Raw genomic sequence first — 20,831 nt, 5'->3', positions numbered from 1 at the left:
ACATGGTTTGTGTATAGATATATGTAGAATAATGCAAAAAGCTATGACTCAGAAATACAATCCCAGACTTGGATTTGGCTACCGTTGTATGAAAAAACATAATTTATGTAAGAACTTACCTGATAAATTAATTTCTTTCATGGTGGCTAGAGTCCACGAGCTAGTTACTGAAGGGATATACATTCCTACCAGGAGGGGGCAAAGTTTCCCAAACCTCAAATGCCTATAAATACACCTCCCACCTCACTCATACCTCAGTTTAATGTATAGCCAAGTTAGTGATGTGTATAAGGAGTAAAAGCATAAAAAAGAGGAACAGGATAAATAATGTGCTTTATACAAAAAAATAATAACCCCCCCAAAAAAATGGGTGGGTCTTGTGGACTCTCACCACCATGAAATAAATTAATTTATCAGGTAAGTTCTTACATAAATTATGTTTTCTTTCATATAGGTGGTGAGAGTCCACAAGCTAGTTACTGATGGGATATAATACCCAAGATGTGGAAGTCCACAAGTAACTATAGAGGGAGGGATGAAATAAAACAGCTATTTCCGCTGAGAAATGAAATCCAAAAAAATAATCGTTTTCTTAAAAAATTAAAAAAACTGAGGGCGGAGCTAGACACAGACAGAGCAAGACGCAGGGAGACTAAGCACTGATGTGAAAATTAATAATTAGAGTCTAAACCGACATTTATACAAGTGTTTGGCACACATTACACCACATATCACTCACTCCTGATATTAGAAGGAATCGAGTGAACTTTGAGGACACAGTCTCGCGAAGAGAGCCCACAGTGGTTCGGATTGATTGCAGCCTACCTGACAGGCGTCTGCATCGTGTCCGGCCGGACACTACATCAAACGAAGAAGAGATCGGGCCTCAGAGAATTCACTTGAGGGTCGGGGCTCCGCTCCGGTGAAAAGCATAAGACAGCGGTTGGCAGGACTGAGGTAACAGGGACCAACTTCCATAAGAAAACTGCCATAAAATAAGTGCGTCAGCGACACATCTAAGGCCAAGCCCTGAAGCAGAGGCTTAGTGATAAGTGTGGATACGAAGTAAAATAATATAATATATATAACCAATACAAGGACAGAGACACTAATTTGAGCTGACACAGAAATATTATAAGGAAAAGGTTTGGCGGGACACTGCCATTGTATAAACACAGGCCTACTGAAAATACAAGTGACGCACTTGCCCTCAGTTTGCTATATTCACCATAGGAAATCAAACAAGTCTATATAGAAATTCAAAAACATAAGTTTTTTTTATGAAATATTTACATATGGTAATGTACTCTTACGCTCCAAGTGAGTATGAAGTGAGAGACCCTCATACCAGAAAGGACTTACAGAGATATGGTTCATGCTTTTCCTACTTTTTGCAACACCTTTTTCCTACCTAACTTAAAGGGACATAATACTCATGCTAAATCACTTGAAACAAGAGAGACCAGTTCACCAGAAGGCCTTTATATCTATTAATCATACCATATACCTATGGGATACATTAACAACAAAATATCCTCTCATAAACACTAGATTTACAGTGACACCTCTAACTATAATTCACTCCTCAATAGCAGAACAAGTAAAGAACAAATGGGCAAATAAGGGACTGTATAGGATTGCAGACACACTTATTAATGATAAAATTATAACTTTTACACAATACGCAGAACTAGGTTACACAGATAAAAATATTTGGTATCATTATTTACAGCTACAGTCTAGGCTACAAGTATTGGGAGTCAGAAACCCCCCAGCTAACACTAGGTTTGAATCTTTATGCCTCGCTAAACAACAACTGAAAGGATTAATATCAAAATTATACCCTATTTTTAATCTGGTGAACAGAGAGAGGAAAACCTCTACCATGCTAAAATGGGAAAAAGCTTTAGATAAGAATTGGCACATGGATAAAAAAAAACTTAACTAAGGCTGAATCGTTCTCTGTGAATGCAACATTAAAAGATAATTACTTAAAGGTAGAATTTGGTTGGTATATTTACCCTACCGGATTCTGCAAACTGGAGGATGAACATAATACGCTTTGTTACAGAGAATGCAATGATATAGGATCATACATTCATATGTGGTGGGATTGCCAGAATATGGGACTTTGTGTCAGACCTTTTGAGTTTAATCTTCGAGAGAGAAATTAGATTGACTCCCGAACAGGGAGGAAAACGAGCAAAAGGGATCACGTCCAATGCTGCAATCATGAGACCTTAAACTTCCATGCACATAGCCACTGAAGGGAATGATAGAGACTGAAGGTTTAGACAAGCTGAAACCAATCTCAAACGTCTCTTTTCTGTTAGGGATAGCGTCATGGAGACTGAATCTATCTGGAAACCTTAAAAGGTGACATTTGTTTGAGGAATCAAGAAACTCTTTGGTAAATTGATCCTCCAACAATGTCTTTTAAAAAACAACAGAAGTTGTTTTATGTGAGATTCTGCTAAATGAAAAGATTGAGCAAGTACCAAGATATCATCCAAATAAGGAAACACTGCAATACCCTGCTCTCTGATTACAGATAGAAGGGCACCTAGAACATTTGAAAATATTCTTGGTGCTGTTGCAAGGCCAAACGGAAGAGCAACAAATTGGTAATGCTTGTTTAAAAAAGAGAATCTCAGAAAGCGATAATGATCTGGATGAATCGGAATCTGAAGGTAAGTGTCCTGTAAGTCTATTGTGGCCATGAAGTGACCTTGCTGAATAAAAGGCAGAATAGTCCTTATAGTCACCATCTTGAAAGTTGGGACTCTTACAAAATTATTTAAAGTTTTCAGATCTAAAATTGGTCTGAAAGAATTTTCCTTCTTTGGTACAATGAATAAATTTGAATAAAAACCCAATCCTTGTTCCTGCTGTGGAACTGGGACAATGCCCCCTGAAAGCTGTTTTGTTTTGGTACATGGGTAAGAAAGAATCTTCCCAAGGGAGGTCTTATTCTGAACAGCTCTAATTCGGACCAATTGCCGGTATCCCCTGTATTGGGGTAGAGTAACAGTTCAATTTCAGGTTCTTAACACCCTCCCATCCTTCCCACCAATCATTAGTAACAGTTAACTAGTAAGTTAAAGTTTTTTAAAGTTTTTAAACTAAGAATTTTTTGTCAAAATCAACAGAGTGCTGGCTAAAATTAGAACAAGTGCCCCTGATGCGGTCGCGTTTCGCTTTACGCTTCCTCAGAGGGGTCTGAGGAAGTGTATAGTGAAATGTGACCGCCAATACAGGGGATACCGGGCATTGGTCCCAATTAGAGCTGTTCATTAAAATTGTATAATCGCAGTCCTAAACCCACGGTATTATTTCTTTGTATTCACAAAGTATCAAGCAACATTGTAACCTGTTCATAAAAAGTGCAACAAGTCTCTCTCAACGGAGTTGTGTTTTTAAATGTCTCTTTCTGGCATGAATACAGAATAGAATATATATAATTGTTTAAGCTGCCATTTTATTTAACTCATTAAACTTATGCTCAATGCACACTTCAGGCTGCTCACCTCCAAGCAATATTTAACAAGGTAATTCTGAAGAAAATATTTCTCCTCTCAGGACCTCTTTTTCTTTCATTTATAAGTTTATCATCAGGAGGTTTAGACTCCTCAATACCCAAAGTAAACAAACCTTCCTTTAAGAGAGAGTGAATATATGCTATCTTAAAAAAAAAGAATCAGAGGAAACCCCATCAGTAGAGGATACATCAGTATGCTGAAGGTCAGAACTTAATTCACTAGGTTTAGAAAACAATTGCAAAACTCTTTTACGTTTATTTGAAGGCGAAATAGCAGTCATTGCCTTCTCTATAGCTGCAGCAATAAAATCTTTTATTTCTACAGGAATGCTATGTACATTAGACTGAGATGGAATAACAGTGGGTGCATTTGTACTCACACATAATTGAGCTGAAGAATTTAGATCAGCTTTTTTTACAACAAACACACTTAGCTTTGGTAGGTATGTGTTCATGCAGCTCAAATCCTATGGTAACATCAGAGGCAGGTTCAGTTTGAGACATAATTGCAAAAAAACTAAATTTGAAAAAAATAAATTAATTCTGCATTTATATCCATGCTCCTATATATGATATATATAACATGCTTGAGACAAGAGTATGGGTAACAGAGCGAAAATTTATAAAAAAAGAAAACGGATTCATAAAATAATGCTAGATGAAAGCTCTCTAAGTGTTTTCTGAGCAAATTTGGTGGGAAATTTTGGCACCAAAAAAAACGGTGTGAAATGATGACGAGTCATGCATGACGTAAATAGCCTCATTGCATACACCTATCACTCTAAAAAGCAGGTAAGAATTTAGTTTGTATATACAAAAAAACAAAATGTACCTAAATAAAGCCTAAATGGATACTTCTATTATACTGCATAAAATGTGATTATCAACATTCTAATAGACTAACCTAATACGTAGCATCCTAATTTATAAATAAATTACTAGCTCCAAAAAAAACCTGTATGTATCACAGACTCTACCTACCTTGACAAATATTTAGCCACCAAATAAAGTCGCTAAAAAAGAGCACTAAATTACTAACTCAAGGCATGTATACAAATAATATATATCAACTTTACTAAGTGCCCAATCTATGGAGTGTCTTATATAATGTTTTATATAACTATATATTATCTACTAGATGAAAATTGTTAACATCTACTCTAACCCACTGCCTCCTCAGCAAAACAACTTCTGCAACTTACTTCCTTTTTCGGTCTGTCACAATGGACTGACACTCCCACTCACAAAGATGGTCATTCCCTTGATCTGATCTTTAGCTATTGATACAGTCTCTCAATCTTCACAAATTCCCCTTTTCCTCTTTCTGACCATCATCTCCTCAATTGCAACATCTCATCCCTCCCTACAACTCTCCCTCCTTCTACCCCTCACACCAAACTTCACAGAAGCATTATGTCATTAGATCAGCAATAGCTTGCTAGTTCTTTCGAACCTCTGCTCTCATCCATCTCCTCCTTTTCCTGCCCTGACCAATCTATCTGCCACTATGATTCCATGCTTACATTGGTCCTTTACAATCTGGCCCCTCCTACCATAGCTTGTAAACCACACACTCACCCTCAGCCCTGGCATACTCCTCTAACACGGTACCTGTGCAGATGTTCCTGTACTGCTGAGCGGCACTGGAGAAAATCTCGGAGTTCAACTGACTTTCTTCACTACAAGTTCATCTTGAACTCTGTCTCCTACTACTCTACCCTTAATCTTTATAAGCAACACTACTTCTCTACTCTTATCTCCACTCTCTCTTTAAACCCAAAACATCTGTTCTCCACTTTCAACACTCTTCTCCGCCCACCCCCACCTCCTAATACAACTTCACTGTCAGCTCAAGATTTTGCCAGCCAATACAAAATCGATTCCATCAGAAACTAAATCGGCTCTTAACATGCTTCCAGCCTCTCAAGCCCCTTAAAAGCTTGCAATTAATCAAAACTCACATAGCCATATATTTAGCTCTTTCTCCCCTGTTACTGAGGAAGAAGTTTCTGCACTTATACTGCTCTCTCACCTCACTACCTGTCCCCTCGACTGCATACCTTTACAGCTACTCCCCTCCCTCTCTTTTACCCTTACCCCTATACTCACACACATTTTCAACCTCTCCCTCAGTACTGGTATATTTCCCTCATCTCTAAAACATGCACTGGTCACACCTATCCTCAAAAAAACCTTCTCTCGATCCAACCTCCCCATCCAACTACCGCCCTATTTCCCTACTCCCTCTTGCCTCAAAACTTCTTGAAAAGCTAGTACATGCACTCTTATCGCATTTCCTTACATTACACTCCCTCCTTGACCCACTGCAATCTGGATTTCGCCCCCATCAATCCACAGAGACAGCAATCATCAAGGTTACCAACAACCTACTTGCAGCAAAATCCAAAGACCACTTCTCTTTGCTTATCCTCCTTGATCTGTCTGAAGTCTTTGATATAGTTGACCACCCTCTTTTGCTCCAAACCCTCCAATCCTTCGGCATTTGTGACACAGCCCTCTTTCTACCTGTCTAACTGTACCTATAGTGCAGCCATCTCTGGGGCTTTCTTTGCCCCATTATCACTTTCTGTTGGGGTACCGCAAGGCTCTGTCCTCAGTCCCCTTCTCTTCTCAATCTACACATCATTAAGTTCCCTAATAAAGTCCCACAGGTTTCAATATCATTAGTATGCCGAAAACACTCAAATCTACATCTCTGCTCCAGACCTATCTCCTTCCTTGCTAAGTCGTGTCACTAACTGTCTTTCTCACATCTCTTCACGGATGCCTTCTCACTACCTTAAGCTAAATCTCTACAAAACTGAGCTCCTTATTTCCCCCCCTTCTTCTAAAATCTCCACCCCCCATTTCTCTATAACTGTTGACAACTCCATCATTACCCCTACCCCGCATGACCGATGTCTTGGGGTCACACTTGACTCAGATCTTTCTTTAACTCCTCACATTCATGTTTTGGCTAAATCCTGCCGCTTCCACCTTAAAAACATCTCTAAAATTAGACATTTCCTTACACAAGACACAACTAAGATTTTAATCCACTCTCATCTTTTCCCACCTTGACTACTGCAACTCCGTCCTCTCTGGTCTCCCTAGCTGCCATCTAGCTCCTTTACAATCCATAATGAATGCATCTGCCAGGCTAATCTTCCTTACACGTCGCTCTTCATCTGCTGCACCTCTCTGCCAATCACTTCACTGGCTTCCTCTTGCTTCCAGGATTAAACACAAAATTCTGATTCTGACATACAAAGCCCTCAACTGCACTGCTCCCCTCTATATCTCAGATCTTGTCTCTAGATACTCTCCCTCCTGTCCCCTACGCTCTGCTCTGGACCTCCTACTCTCCTCCTCAATTGTTACCTCATCACATTCCCTTTTACAGGACTTCTCCAGACTGGCTCCCATCTTGTGGAACTTTCTAATTCACTCCACAAAACTCTCCCCTAGTTTTGAAAGCTTCAAGCACTCCCTAAAGACTTTTCTGTTCAGGGATGCATACAAACTACACTAACCTTTCCTAATAACAGTTCCTCTCCTCCATTGCTATCCACCATGAATCCCCTTAGAATGTAAGCCTAAGAGCCAAATGCTTACAGATCACCTTCACAAGAGCTGACTGCAACAGTGCGACTCTAGGCAGGGCCCTGTACCCATTTGATCCCTATAATTGCTATCTTGTATACCGCAAATGTTTATAGCGCTGGGAAAACTGTTGGCTATCTACAAATAACCTATAATAATAAAGTAAGAAGATAAGTGTTAATTTTGCAACGGCCGTTGTTACATTGTATTCAGCCCACGCTTGGAGCGAACAACGGAAAGCTTATTGCAACTCTCGGCCAAAAGTGACGTCACGAGTCACGTGACTTTCCTATGCCGATCGAGTAACACACAAGGGCATAACCCATTGGAAGAACACCAGTGAGTTCTTGGTACATACCAGATTGCAGGGGTGAATTGGACCTTACGATAACAGCAGTGGAGCCTTAGAGGTAAAGACACTGGAAAGGAGCTAATAACCGTAAGTCTGGTGGGGATTGTCAAAAACACAGCTGGTAAGCTACCTGTCTCTGCTGAAGTGCATCTACACCTCTAAATTCACAGACCTAGATTACGAGTTTTGCGTTAGAGGCTATGCGGTGCTAAAGAGCAGTTTTGTCTCACCGCTCACTTACATGCAGCGCTGGTATTATGAGTTTTCAGAAACCCGTCGTTAAAAGACAAGAAGTGAGCGTTGAGCCAAAGTTTGCTCATTACCGCACTCCAATACCAGCGCTGCTTAAGTCAGCGGTAAGCTGGTGTAACGTGCTCGTGCATGATTTCCCCATAGGAATCAACGGGGAGAGTCGGCTGAAAAAAAGTCTAACACCTGCAAAAAAGCAGCGTAAAGCTCTTTAACGCAGCCCCATTGATTCCTATGGGGAAATAAAAGTTATGTCTACACCTAACACCCTAACATGAACCCGAGTCTAAACACCCCTAATCTTACACTTATTAACCCGTAATCTGCCGCCCCTGACATCGCAGACACCTACATTATACTTATTAACCCCTAATCTGCCGCTCCGGACACCGCCGCCACCTTCATTATAGTTATGAACCCCTAATCTGCTGCCCCCAACATCGCCACCCCTATAATAAACATATTAACCCCTAAACCGCCGCACTCCCGCCTAACCCTAATAGTTAAATATTATTAACATCTAATCTGCCGTCCCTAACATCGCCGCCACCTACCTACATTTATTAACCCTAATCTGCCACCCCTAACGTCGCCGCCACTATATTAAAGTTATTATCCCCTAAACCTAAGTACAACCCTAAGCCTAACACCAACTAACTTAAATATAATTTAAATACATCTAAATAAATATTCTTATCATTAACTAAATTATTCCTATTTAAAACTAAATACTTACCTATAAAATAAACCCTAAGCTAGCTACAATATAACTAATAGTTACATTGTAGCTATCTTAGGGTTTATTTTTATTTTACAGGCAAGTTTGTATTTATTTTAACTAGGTAGAATAGTTATTAAATAGTTATTAACTATTTAATAACTACCTAGTTAAAATAAATACAAAATTACCTGTAAAATAAAACCTAAGCTAAGTTACAATAACACCTAACACTACACTATAATTAAATAAATTAACTAAATTAAATACAATTACCTAAATTAAATTAAATTAGCTAGTACAAACCCCCCCACTAAATTACAGAAAATAATAAACAAATTACAGATATTTAAACTAATTACACCTAATCTAATAGCCCTATTAAAATATAAAAGCCCCCCCAAAATAAAAAAAACCCTAGCCTAAACTAAACTATTAATAGCCCTTAAAAGGGCCTTTTGCGGGGCATTGCCCCAAAGTAATCAGCTCTTTTACCTGTAAAAAAAATACAAACAACCCCCCAAACAGTAAAACTCACCACCCACACAACCAACCCCCAAATAAAATACTATCTAAAAAAAACCTAAGCTCCCCATTGCCCTGAAAAGGGCATTGCCCTTAAAAGGGCAGTTAGCTCTTTTGCCGCCCAAACCCGAACCTAAAAATAAAACCCACCCAATACACCCTTAAAAAAAACTAACACTAACCCCCTGAAGATCGACTTACCGGGAGACGTCTTCATCCAAGCCGGGCCGAAGTCCTCAGCGAAGCTGGGAGAAGTCTTCATCCAAGCCGGGTGAAGTGGTCCTCCAGACGGGCAGAAGTCTTCATCCAGACGGCATCTTCTATCTTCATCCATCCGGCACGGAGCGGGTCCATCTTCAAGACATCCGACGCGGAGCATCCTCTTCAACCGGAGTCTTCTTACTGAATGAAGGTACCTTTAAGTGATGTCATCCAAGATGGCGTCCCTTAGATTCCGATTGGCTGATAGAATTCTATCAGCCAATCGGAATTAAGGTAGAAAAAATCATATTGGCTGATGCAATCAGCCAATAGGATTGAAGTTCAATCCTATTGGCTGATCCAATCAGCCAATAGGATTGAGCTCGCATTCTATTGGCTGTTCCATTGCCGCTACCATTAAGCCGATTACTTCCATACACTGAGCCACTGAAGGGCGAGAAGTAGAATAAAGAAAACGGCAGGAATTTAGAAGTTTTGACAACCTGGCCTCTGTCAGGTAAATCTTCATTTCTACAGAATCTATCAGAGTTCCTAGGAAGGAAACTCTTGTGAGAGGGGATAGAGAACTCTTTTCTTCATTCACTTTCCACCCATGAGACCTCAGGAATGCCAGCACAATGTCCATATGGGACCTGGCGATTTGAAAATTCGACGCCTGGATCAGAATGTCGTCTAGGTAAGGGGCTACTGCTATACCCCGCGGCCTTAGGACCGCTAGGAGTGACCCTAGAACCTTCGTAAAGATTCTTGGTGCCGTAGCTAACTCAAAGGGAAGCGCCACAAACTGGTAATGCCTGTCTAGGAAGGCGAACCTGAGAAACCGATGATGATCTCTGTGTATCGGAATGTGCAGATAAGCATCCTTTAAGTCCACGGTAGTCATATATTGACCCTCCTGGATCATAGGTAGGATGGTTCGAATAGTCTCCATCTTGAAGGATGGGACCCTGAGAAATTTGTTTAGGATCTTGAGATCTAAGATTGGTCTGAAGGTTCCCTCTTTCTTGGGAACCACAAACAGATTTGAATAGAAGCCTTGCTCCTGTTCCTCCTTTGGAACTGGGTGAATCACTCCCATAACTAGGAGGTCTTGAACACAATGTAAGAATGCCTCTCTCTTTATCTGGTTTGCAGATAATTGTGAGAGATGAAATCTTCCTTTTGGGGAAGAAGCTTTGAAGTCCAGAAGATATCCCTGGGACACAATTTCCAATGCCCAGGGATCCTGGACATCTCTTGCCCAAGCCTGGGCAAAGAGAGAAAGTCTGCCCCCTACTAGATCCATTACCGGATCGGGGGCTGATCTTTCATGCTGTCTTAGAGGCAGCAGCAGGTTTTTTGGCCTGCTTTCCTTTGTTCCAAGCCTGGTTAGGTCTCTAGACCGGCTTGGACTGGGCAAAATTTCCCTCTTGTTTTGTATTAGAGGAAGTTGAAGCTGCGCCACTCTTGAAGTTTTGAAAGGCACGAAAATTAGGTTGTTTGATCCTTAATTTGTTGGACCTATCCTGAGGAAGGGCGTGACCTTTTCCTCCAGTAATATCAGAAATGATCTCCTTCAGTCCAGGCCCGAATAGAGTCTGCCCCTTGAAGGGAATGTTGAGAAGCTTAGACTTTGAAGTAACGTCAGCTGACCAGGATTTAAGCCATAGCGCCCTACGCGCCTAAATAGCAAAACCTGAATTTTTAGCCGTTAGCTTGGTTAAATGAACAACGGCGTCAGAAACAAATGAATTGGCTAGCTTAAGGGCCTTAAGCTTGTCAATAATATCTTCCAACGGGGTTTCAACCTGTAGAGCCTCCTCTAGAGACTCAAACCAGAAAGCCGCAGCAGCAGTGACTGGGGCAATGCATGCAAGAGGCTGGAGAATAAAACCTTGTTGAATAAAAATTTTCTTAAGGTAACACTCTAATTTTTTGTCCATTGGATCTAGAAAAGCACAACTGTCCTCGACAGGGATAGTGGTACGCTTAGCTAGAGTAGAAACTGCTCCCTCCACCTTAGGGACCGTCTGCCACAAGTCCCGTGTAGTGGCGTCTATGGGAAACATCTTTTTAAAAACAGGAGGGGGAGAGAACGGTACACCTGGTCTATCCCATTCCTTAGTAATCATTTCAGAAAACCTCTTAGGGATTGGAAATACATCACTGCATAGTATTTATCCAATCTACAATTTCTCTGGTACTACAATAGCGTCACAGTCGTCCAGAGTTGCTAAGACCTCCCTGAGCAAGATGCGGAGGTGTTCAAGCTTAAATTTAAATGTAGACATATCAGAATCAGGTTGAAGTATCTTCCCTGAATCAGAAAAATCACCACCAGATTGAAGCTCCCCTGCTTTGGCTTCAGTACATTGTGAGGGTGTATCAGATATAGCCACTAAAGCGTCAGAGAGCTCTGTATTTATTCTAGTCCCAGAGCTGTCTCGCTTTCCTTGTAATCCTGGCAGTTTAGATAATACCTCTGTAAGGGTATGACTCGTAACTGCCGCCATGTCTTGTAAGGTATATGCAATGGGCGCGCTAGATGTACTTGGCGTCCCCTGAGCGGGAGTTATATGTTCTGACACGTGGGGAGAGTTAGACAGCATAACTTCCTCCTTGTCAATTTCTTCTGGTGATAAATTTTTTAAAGACAGAATATGGTCTTTGTAATCTATAGTAAAATCAGTGCATTTGGTACACATTCTAAGAGGGGGTTCCACAATGGCTTCTAAACATAATGAACAATGAGTTTCCTCTATGTCAGACATGTTTAAACAGACTAGTAATGAGACCAGCAAGCTTGGAAAACACTTTAATAACTGTGAACAAGCAAAAAATAAAAACGGTACTGTGCCTTTAAGAGAAAAAAACAATCACATAAACTGCAAAACAGTGAAAAAAGCAGTAAATTCTACAAAAATTTTACAGTGTGTATAATAGACTGAAATAGCATTGCACCCACTTGCAAATGGATGATTAACCCCTTAGTTTCAAAACCGAATAAAAAAAAACGAAATAACCGTTTTTAAACAGTCACAACCAACTGCCACAGCTCTACTGTGGCTCCTACCTGCCCATACAACAACTTTGGAAGGCACAAAAACCCTTTAGAGGTGTCCTAAATGTTAGGGGACTCCTTCAGGGAAGCTGGATGTCTCAAGCTGCAAAAACTACTGTGCACTTAGGGCGCGAAAATAGGCCCCTCCCAACATGTACTCACAGTGAGAGGGCCTTAAAAAACTATTCCTAGGCAAAATCTAGTCAGCCATGTGGAAAAACTGGGCCCCAGAATAAAGTTTTATCACCATTTGTAATAAACGTTTATATACATCAAGCAAACTTTAAATCTATTAAGTAATGACAGTAAATAACAAAAATATTACCCTTTACAGCAAGCATGATACCAGTCGTTATTAAATCACTGTAATCAGGCTTACCTTAAACAAATCAGGCACTGTCAGCATTTTCTAGCTTTCTCTCTAGAAAAATTTAAACTGTACATACCTCAGAGCAGGTAATCCTGCACGCTATTCCCCCAGCTGAAGTTACCCATCCCTTCAGTTATGTGTGAGAACAGCAGTGGACCTTAGTTACAAACCGCTAAGATCATCAAAAACCTCAAGCAGACTCTTCTTCAACTTTCTGCCTGAGGCCAAAATAGTACAACTCCGGTACCATTTGAAAATAATAAACTTTTGATTGAAGATAAACTACATTAATTCACCACATCTCTCTAGCTACTTCCCTTGTCGAGAGCTGCAAGAGAATGACTGGAGGTGGCAGTTAGGGGAGGAGCTATATAGACAGCTCTGCTGTGGGTGATCCTCTTGCAGCTTCCTGTTGGGAAGGAGAATATCCCACAAGTAATGGATGAATCCGTGGACAGTATACACCTTACAAGAGATAGATAATCCCTTTATTACCCATTCCCCAGTTTTGCAAAACCAACACTGTTATATTAATACACTTTTTATTTCTGTTACTAACTTGTATCTAAGCATCTTCTGACCACCCCTAATCACATGACTTTTAGTTATTATCTATTGACTTGCATTTTAGCCAATTAGTGCAGTGTCTGCCACTAGCCACGAGCGTGATCACAATGCTATCTATATGGCCTACATGAGCTTGCTCTCCCCTGCTGTGAAAAGTAAATAAAATAGAGGCAGTCTTCAAGGGCTTAGAAATTATCATATGTGGGGTTAAAAAGTGTAGGCAGGTTGCAGCGACATTGGGGGTGGCAGATAAGGGGTTAATAAATATAATGTAGGTGTCGGCGATGTTGGGGGCAGCATATTAGGGGTTCATAAATATAGGTAGGTGGCAGCAGTGTCCGGAGCGGCAGATTAGGGGTTAAAATTTTATTATAGTATTTGCAATGCGGGAGGTCCTCGGTTTAGGGGTTAACAGGTAGTTTATGGGTGTTAGTGTACTTTTTAGCACTTTAGTTATGAGTTTTATGTTATGGCGTTGTACCATAAAACTCATAACTACTGACTTTTAAATGCATTAGGAATCTTGACAGGGTAGGGTGTACCGCTCACTTTTTGGCCTCCCAGGACAGACTCATAATACCGGCGCTATGGAAGTCCCATAGAAAAAAAGACTTTCCGAAGTTTACGTAAGTCGTTTTGTGGTAAGGCCAAAGAAGTGTGCGGTGCCCCTAAACCTGCAAGACTCGTAATAGCATCGGTCGTAAAAAAGCAGCGTTAGGACCTCTTAACGCTGCTTTTTTTACCCTAACGCACAACTCGTAATCTAGCCGACAGTGATTTAACTCATTGCAAGTGTTCCTCTACCTCATTATAATTCCTGCACGTAAGCAGCATAAAGAAGCAGAACTGTCATTGGGATATAACAAATTATGCGGATATGCTAAACTCTCATTATACACCAATGAATATTATCAACCAAAGTTAAGACTTTTTATAGACTTATTGGTAGAAAACGGTGTGGTTCATTCTGTGGATATACTGTGGTTAATCTGTGAAATCTCTAATATATCCTGTGGATATTTAGCCATTTTAAAGGGAGAAGTCCCCGTTTGTATTTCCTAGGACTTTATATATTTTTTTGCTTTTAGAAATTTGTGTATTTTAACTTGTGTGATATACTTTTAAATCTATGTGAGCATTCTGCCTAATAAATTTAGCATATATATTTTTTCCAAATTCATCCTCCTGGTATCCCTACTGTTTAGCACTCCGTCTCAACCATTTTTTACTTTGTACTTATATATTTTTATTTATCTATCTGGGAAGAGATAAATTGAGACAGAGCTGAGGATCCTTAAACTGTATCGCCAGTGTCATATTTTTCTTACTTTTGAACCATTTTTCAAAGAAGATTTCAACATTGGTTTCTAACTTGAACCAAATATCATATTGTTCTATAAGAAATTGTTTGTTTGTTTGTTTAAAAGCTTTGAATAATGGTGCAGATATACTCTTCCACCCCTACAAAATGAGGTTCCTGCCAATTAGAATTGCCATAGACAGGGATTTTCTTATTTGCAAATGATTAGTAGGGGGCATTATACAATTTATGATTACAAATAGTGTTACTGTAAACATAGAAGTTTATCATCACTTTAAAAAGAGACATGAAACACAAAATTTGTCTTTCATGATTCAAATAGAGCATGCAGTTTTAAACAACTTTCTAATTTACTTCAATTACATAATGTTCTTTGTTCTGTTGGTATCCTTTATTGAAAAGTATACCTAGGTAGTCACAGGAGCAGCAATGCACTACTGGGAGCTAGCTGATGATTACACACATACGACTCTTGTCATTGGCTCACCAAATGTGTTCAGCTAGCTCCCAGTAATGCATTGCACCTCCAACAAAAGATACCAAGATAATGAAGCAAATTTTATAATAGAAGTAAAATAGATTTATTTTATTTTTTTAAATGGTATGCTCTATCTTAATCATGATAGGAAAATTTGGAGTTGCACATCCCTTTAAGAGGGGACTTATAATTTAGTTTTGCCTAAGGCATCATTAAGTCTAGAACTGCCTATTGACAGTGGCTAGCCTCATTGTCTGTAGACTCAAGCCCAGATTGGTTCCTGCAAATAAGGCAAGTGGAGCATGGAGGTTAGTTATTGAAAAACAATTGCATCAAACAAGATGTTAATTTGTTTTAAAAAATGTTTATATTTTATTCTATAGAAAGATAACATAAAGGTCTTGTAATTACAATGTCTTTGCAGTCCCTTTAACATTTTATAAAGTAAGCTAGCATCCAGCAATAAATCCAGTGTGGTTTTGCATCTGGGAGTAATGCTGGGTATAATTTTCCTCACTGACATTTTTTCCGGAAGCACAGCCAGTTAGGAAAAGATGTTCACTCCCTTTTCAGGAGACTGCATAATGACAAATAATTTGAGTGTATTTTCTGTTTACATTTTTTATGAGAGATTTGGAACTATAAAGCTTAACTCGTGCTAACAATCACATTGCAATCTATTAGTCAATTTTAAGTGTGATTACCATAACCTCCAGTCTAGAGCAGGGTATCCACAGAATTCCATTCTGCCATTTCATTTTCTGGAATTCTAGAAATCTTTATTGTGCTGAAAACCACACATTTTGCCAGTTGTTCTTAATGGACAGTGTACTGTAAAACTGTTTTCCCCATTAATGTGTTTACAATTACTTGTTATACCAGCAGCACAGTATAACATATGATAAATCATTTAGGTTTGTTTTTTTTTGACACCACAACCCATTAAAATGGGTTTAGCTTATTTCATCACTTTCTATGAAACACACATGTTCTCATTATCTTATCTCTTTTAGCCCAATAAAGAGCTTGAAAATCAACATTTCTACTTTTCTCTCCTCCACCCCACTAGAAGTGTTATTTCCTCTGATGGCTACATTTACATATTTTTATTTTAGACTTAAAGGGCCATGATATCAAAATGTTGAAACAGTTGAAAGTGATGCAGCATAGCTAACCATGATAACCTCTAGGTAAAAAAGAAAGATATTTTACCTCAAAATTCCTAAGTATTCACACCCCATTGTAAAGAGCTTTAAGCAGCAAATCAGTATGTCTGTCCCGTGACCTGCAAGGGAGCGAGCCTCATGTTATTTCCCTATTCATGACAGTTAAGTGAAATCTCATGAGATCACAGTAAAAGAGTTCATGACCTCAGCACTGCTGATGCTGATTGGCTGATGTTCATTTCTTCCCTTTTTTTACCTGCAGCTGGGCAGCAGCTGAAATATAACTTTTTATACAGAACTTACTCTGCTGAGCTGAGGAGATTGTGAGGTAAAAACATAATTTATGCTTACCTGATAAATTTATTTCTCTTGTGGTGTATCCAGTCCACGGATCATCCATTACTTGTGGGATATTCTCCTTCCCAACAGGAAGTTGCAAGAGGATCACCCACAGCAGAGCTTCTATATAGCTCCTCCCCTAACTGCCATAGCCAGTCATTCGACCGAAACTAGCCGAGAAAGGAGAAACCATAGGGTGCAGTGGTGACTGTAGTTTAAAATTTAGACCTGCCTTAAAAGGACAGGGCGGGCCGTGGACTGGATACACCACAAGAGAAATAAATTTAACAGGTAAGCATAAATTATGTTTTCTCTTGTTAGGTGTATCCAGTCCACGGATCATCCATTACTTGTGGGATACCAATACCAAAGCTAAAGTACACGGATGAAGGGAGGGACAAGGCAGGTACTTAAATGGAAGGGACCACTGCCTGTAGAACCTTTCTCCCAAAAATAGCCTACGAAGAAGCAAAAGTATCAAATTTGTAAAATTTTGAAAAGGTATGAAGCGAAGACCAAGTCGCCGCTTTGCAAATCTGTTCAACAGAAGCCTCATTTTTAAAGGCCCAGGTGGAAGCCACAGCTCTAGTAGAATGAGCTGTAATCCTTTCAGGGGGCTGCTGTCCAGCAGTCTCATAGGCTAAGCGTATTACGCTCCGAAGCCAAAAAGAAAGAGAGGTTGCTGAAGCCTTTTGACCTCTCCTCTGTCCAGAGTAAACAACAAACAGGGAAGATGTTTGACGAAAATCTTTAGTCGCTTGTAAGTAAAACTTTAAAGCACGGACTACGTCCAAATTATGTAAAAGACGTTCCTTCTTTGAAGAAGGATTAGGACACAATGATGGAACAACAATCTCTTGATTGATATTCTTGTTGGAAACTACCTTAGGTAAAAACCCAGGTTTTGTACGCAGAACTACTTTATCTGTATGGAAAATCAGATAAGGAGAATCACATTGTAAAGCTGATAACTCAGAGACTCTACGAGCCGAGGAAATAGCCATCAAAAACAGAACTTTCCAAGATAAAAGTTTGATATTAATGGAATGAAGGGGTTCAAACGGAACTCTTTGAAGAACCTTAAGAACCAAGTTTAAGCTCCATGGAGGAGCAACAGGTTTAAACACAGGCTTAATTCTAACCAAAGCCTGACAAAATGCCTGGACGTCTGGAACCTCTGCCAGACGCTTGTGCAAAAGGATAGACAGAGCAGAAATCTGTCCCTTTAAAGAACTAGCTGATAATCCTTTATCCAAACCCTCTTGGAGAAAGGACAATATCCTAGGAATCCTAACCTTACTCCATGAGTAATTCTTGGATTCACACCAATGAAGATATTTGCGCCATATCTTATGGTAGATTTTCCTGGTTACAGGCTTTCGTGCCTGTATTAAGGTATCAATGACTGACTCGGAGAAGCCACGCCTTGATAAAATCAAGCGTTCAATCTCCAGGCAGTCAGTCTCAGAGAAATTAGATTTGGATGATTGAAAGGACCTTGTAGTAGAAGGTCTTGTCTCAGAGGCAGAGGCCAAGGTGGAAAGGATGACATGTCCACCAGGTCTGCATACCAGGTCCTGCGTGGCCACGCATGCGCGATCAAGATCACCAAGCTCTCTCCTGTTTGATTTTGGCAATCAGTCGAGGGAGCAGAGGAAACGGTGGAAACACATAAGCCAGGTTGAAGGACCAAGGCGCTGCTAGAGCATCTATCAGCGTTGCCTTGGGGTCCCTGGACCTGGATCCGTAACAAGGAAGCTTGGCGTTCTGGCGAGACGCCATGAGATCCAATTCTGGTGTGCCCCAACGATGAACCAATTGAGCAAACACCTCCGGATGGAGTTCCCACTCCCCCGGATGAAAAGTCTGACGACTTAGAAAATCCGCCTCCCAGTTCTCTACACCTGGGATATGGATCGCGGATAGATGGCAAGAGTGAGTCTCTGCCCAGCGAATTATCTTGGAGACTTCTAACATCGCTAGGGAGCTTCTGGTCCCCCCTTGATGGTTGATGTAAGCCACAGTCATGATGTTGTCCGACTGAAATCTGATGAACCTCAGGGTTGCTAACTGAGGCCAAGCTAGAACTCCAGAATATTTATTGGGAGGAGTTTCTCCTCCTGAGTCCACGATCCCTGAGCCTTCAGGGAATTCCAGACTGCACCCCAACCTAGAAGGCTGGCATCTGTTGTTACAATTGTCCAATCTGGCCTGCGAAAGGTCATACCTTTGGACAGATGGACCCGAGATAGCCACCAGAGAAGAGAATCTCTGGTCTCTTGATCCAGATTTAGCAGAGGGGACAAATCTATGTAATCCCCATTCCACTGACTGAGCATGCATAATTGCAGCGGTCTGAGATGTAGGCGCGCAAATGGCACTATGTCCATCGCCGCTACCATTAAGCCGATCACTTCCATGCACTGAGCCACCAAAGGGCGCGGAATGTAGTGAAGAACACGGCAGGAATTTAGAAGCTTTGATAACCTGGACTCCGTCAGGTAAATTTTCATTTCTACAGAATCTATCAGAGTTCCTAGGAAGGAAACCCTTGTGAGGGGTGATAGAGAACTCTTTCCCTCGTTCACTTTCCACCCATGCGACCTCAGAAATGCCAACACTATGTCCGTATGAGATTTGGCAATTTGGAAGTTTGACGCCTGTATCAGGATGTCGTCTAGATCAGTGTTTTTCAACCAGTGTGCCGTGGCACACTAGTGTGCCATGAGAGATCCTCAGGTGTGCCGCGGCAGACTGACAACAGTGTGACATATTTTTTAAATTTTGCTTGTTTTTTACTCCCAGTGTCCATATTTTGAAATATTGGGAGGCATGTGACAGGCTCATCAGGCAGACAGGCAGGCGGGCATTATTTACAACCATGACATATTTACATTCATTCACAGACAATCATTCTGATTGTTTGTGAATGAATGTCAATATATCACGTATAGTCTGTAGTAGGAGTGACATCACAGCACAATATATACAGTATGTATGTGTGTGTATGTATGTATGTATATATATATACTGTATATATATATGCTGTATTAGGCTACAATGTGTGATTTTGTAAAATTTTGGTATGGTGGTGTGCCACAGGATTTTTTAATGTAAAAAGTGTGCCACGGCAAAAAAAAGGTTGAAAATCACTGGTCTAGATAAGGGGCCACTGCTATGCCCCGTGGTCTTAGGACCGCCAGAACCTTTGTAAAAATTCTTGGGGCTGTAGCTAACCCAAAGGGAAGAGCCACAAACTGGTAATGCCTGTCTAGAAAGGCAAACCTTAGGAACCGATGATGATCTTTGTGAATCGGTATGTGAAGGTAAGCATCCTTCAAATCCTCCTGGATCATAGGTAGGATTGTCCGAATAGTTTCCATTTTGAACGATGGAACTCTGAGGAATTTGTTTAAGATCTTTAGATCCAAAATTGGTCTGAAGGTTCCCTCTTTTTTGGGAACCACAATTGTTCCATCTGTGGAACTGGATGGATCACTCCCATTATTAGGAGGTCTTGCACACAGCGTAAGAATGCCTCTTTCTTTATCTGGTTTACAGATAATCTCGAAAGGTGAAATCTCCCTTGTGGGGGGGAAGCTTTGAAGTCCAGAAGATATCCCTGAGATATGATCTCCAACGCCCAGGGATCCTGAACATCTCTTGCCCACGCCTGGGCGAAGAGAGAAAGTCTGCCCCCTACTAGATCCGTAGCCGGATAGGGGGCCGTTCCTTCATGCTGACTTAGAGGCAGCAGCAGGCTTTCTGGCCTGCTTGCCTTTGCTCCAGGCCTGGTTAGATTTCCAGGCCGGCTTGGATTGCGCAAAAGTTCCCTCTTGTTTTGTAGCAGAGGAAGTTGATGCTGCACCTGCCTTGAAGTTTCGAAAGGCACGAAAATTAGACTGTTTGACCCTTGATTTGGCCCTGTCCTGAGGAAGGGTATGACCCTTACCTCCAGTAATGTCAGCAATAATTTCCCTCAAACCAGGCCCAAATAGGGTCTGCCCCTTGAAGGGAATGTTAAGTCATTTAGACTTTGAAGTCACGTCAGCTGACCAAGATTTAAGCCATAGCGCCCTACGCGCCTGGATGTCGAATCCAGAATTCTTAGCCGTTAGTTTAGTCAAATGAACAATGGCATCAGAAACAAAAGAATTAGCTAGCTTAAGTGTTCTAAGCTTGTCAAGAATTTCAGTCAATAGAGTCTGAAAGGCCTCTTCCAGAGACTCAAACCAGAACGCTGCAGCAGCAGTGACAGGAGCAATGCATGCAAGGGGCTGCAGGATAAAACCTTGTTGAATAAACATTTTCTTAAGGTAACCTTCTAATTTTTTATCCATTGG

Source organism: Bombina bombina, chromosome 2, assembly GCF_027579735.1.
Source record: "Bombina bombina isolate aBomBom1 chromosome 2, aBomBom1.pri, whole genome shotgun sequence".
In the NCBI taxonomy this organism is placed as follows: Eukaryota; Metazoa; Chordata; class Amphibia; order Anura; family Bombinatoridae; genus Bombina; species Bombina bombina.
Note: the sequence above shows the minus strand (reverse complement) of the source record.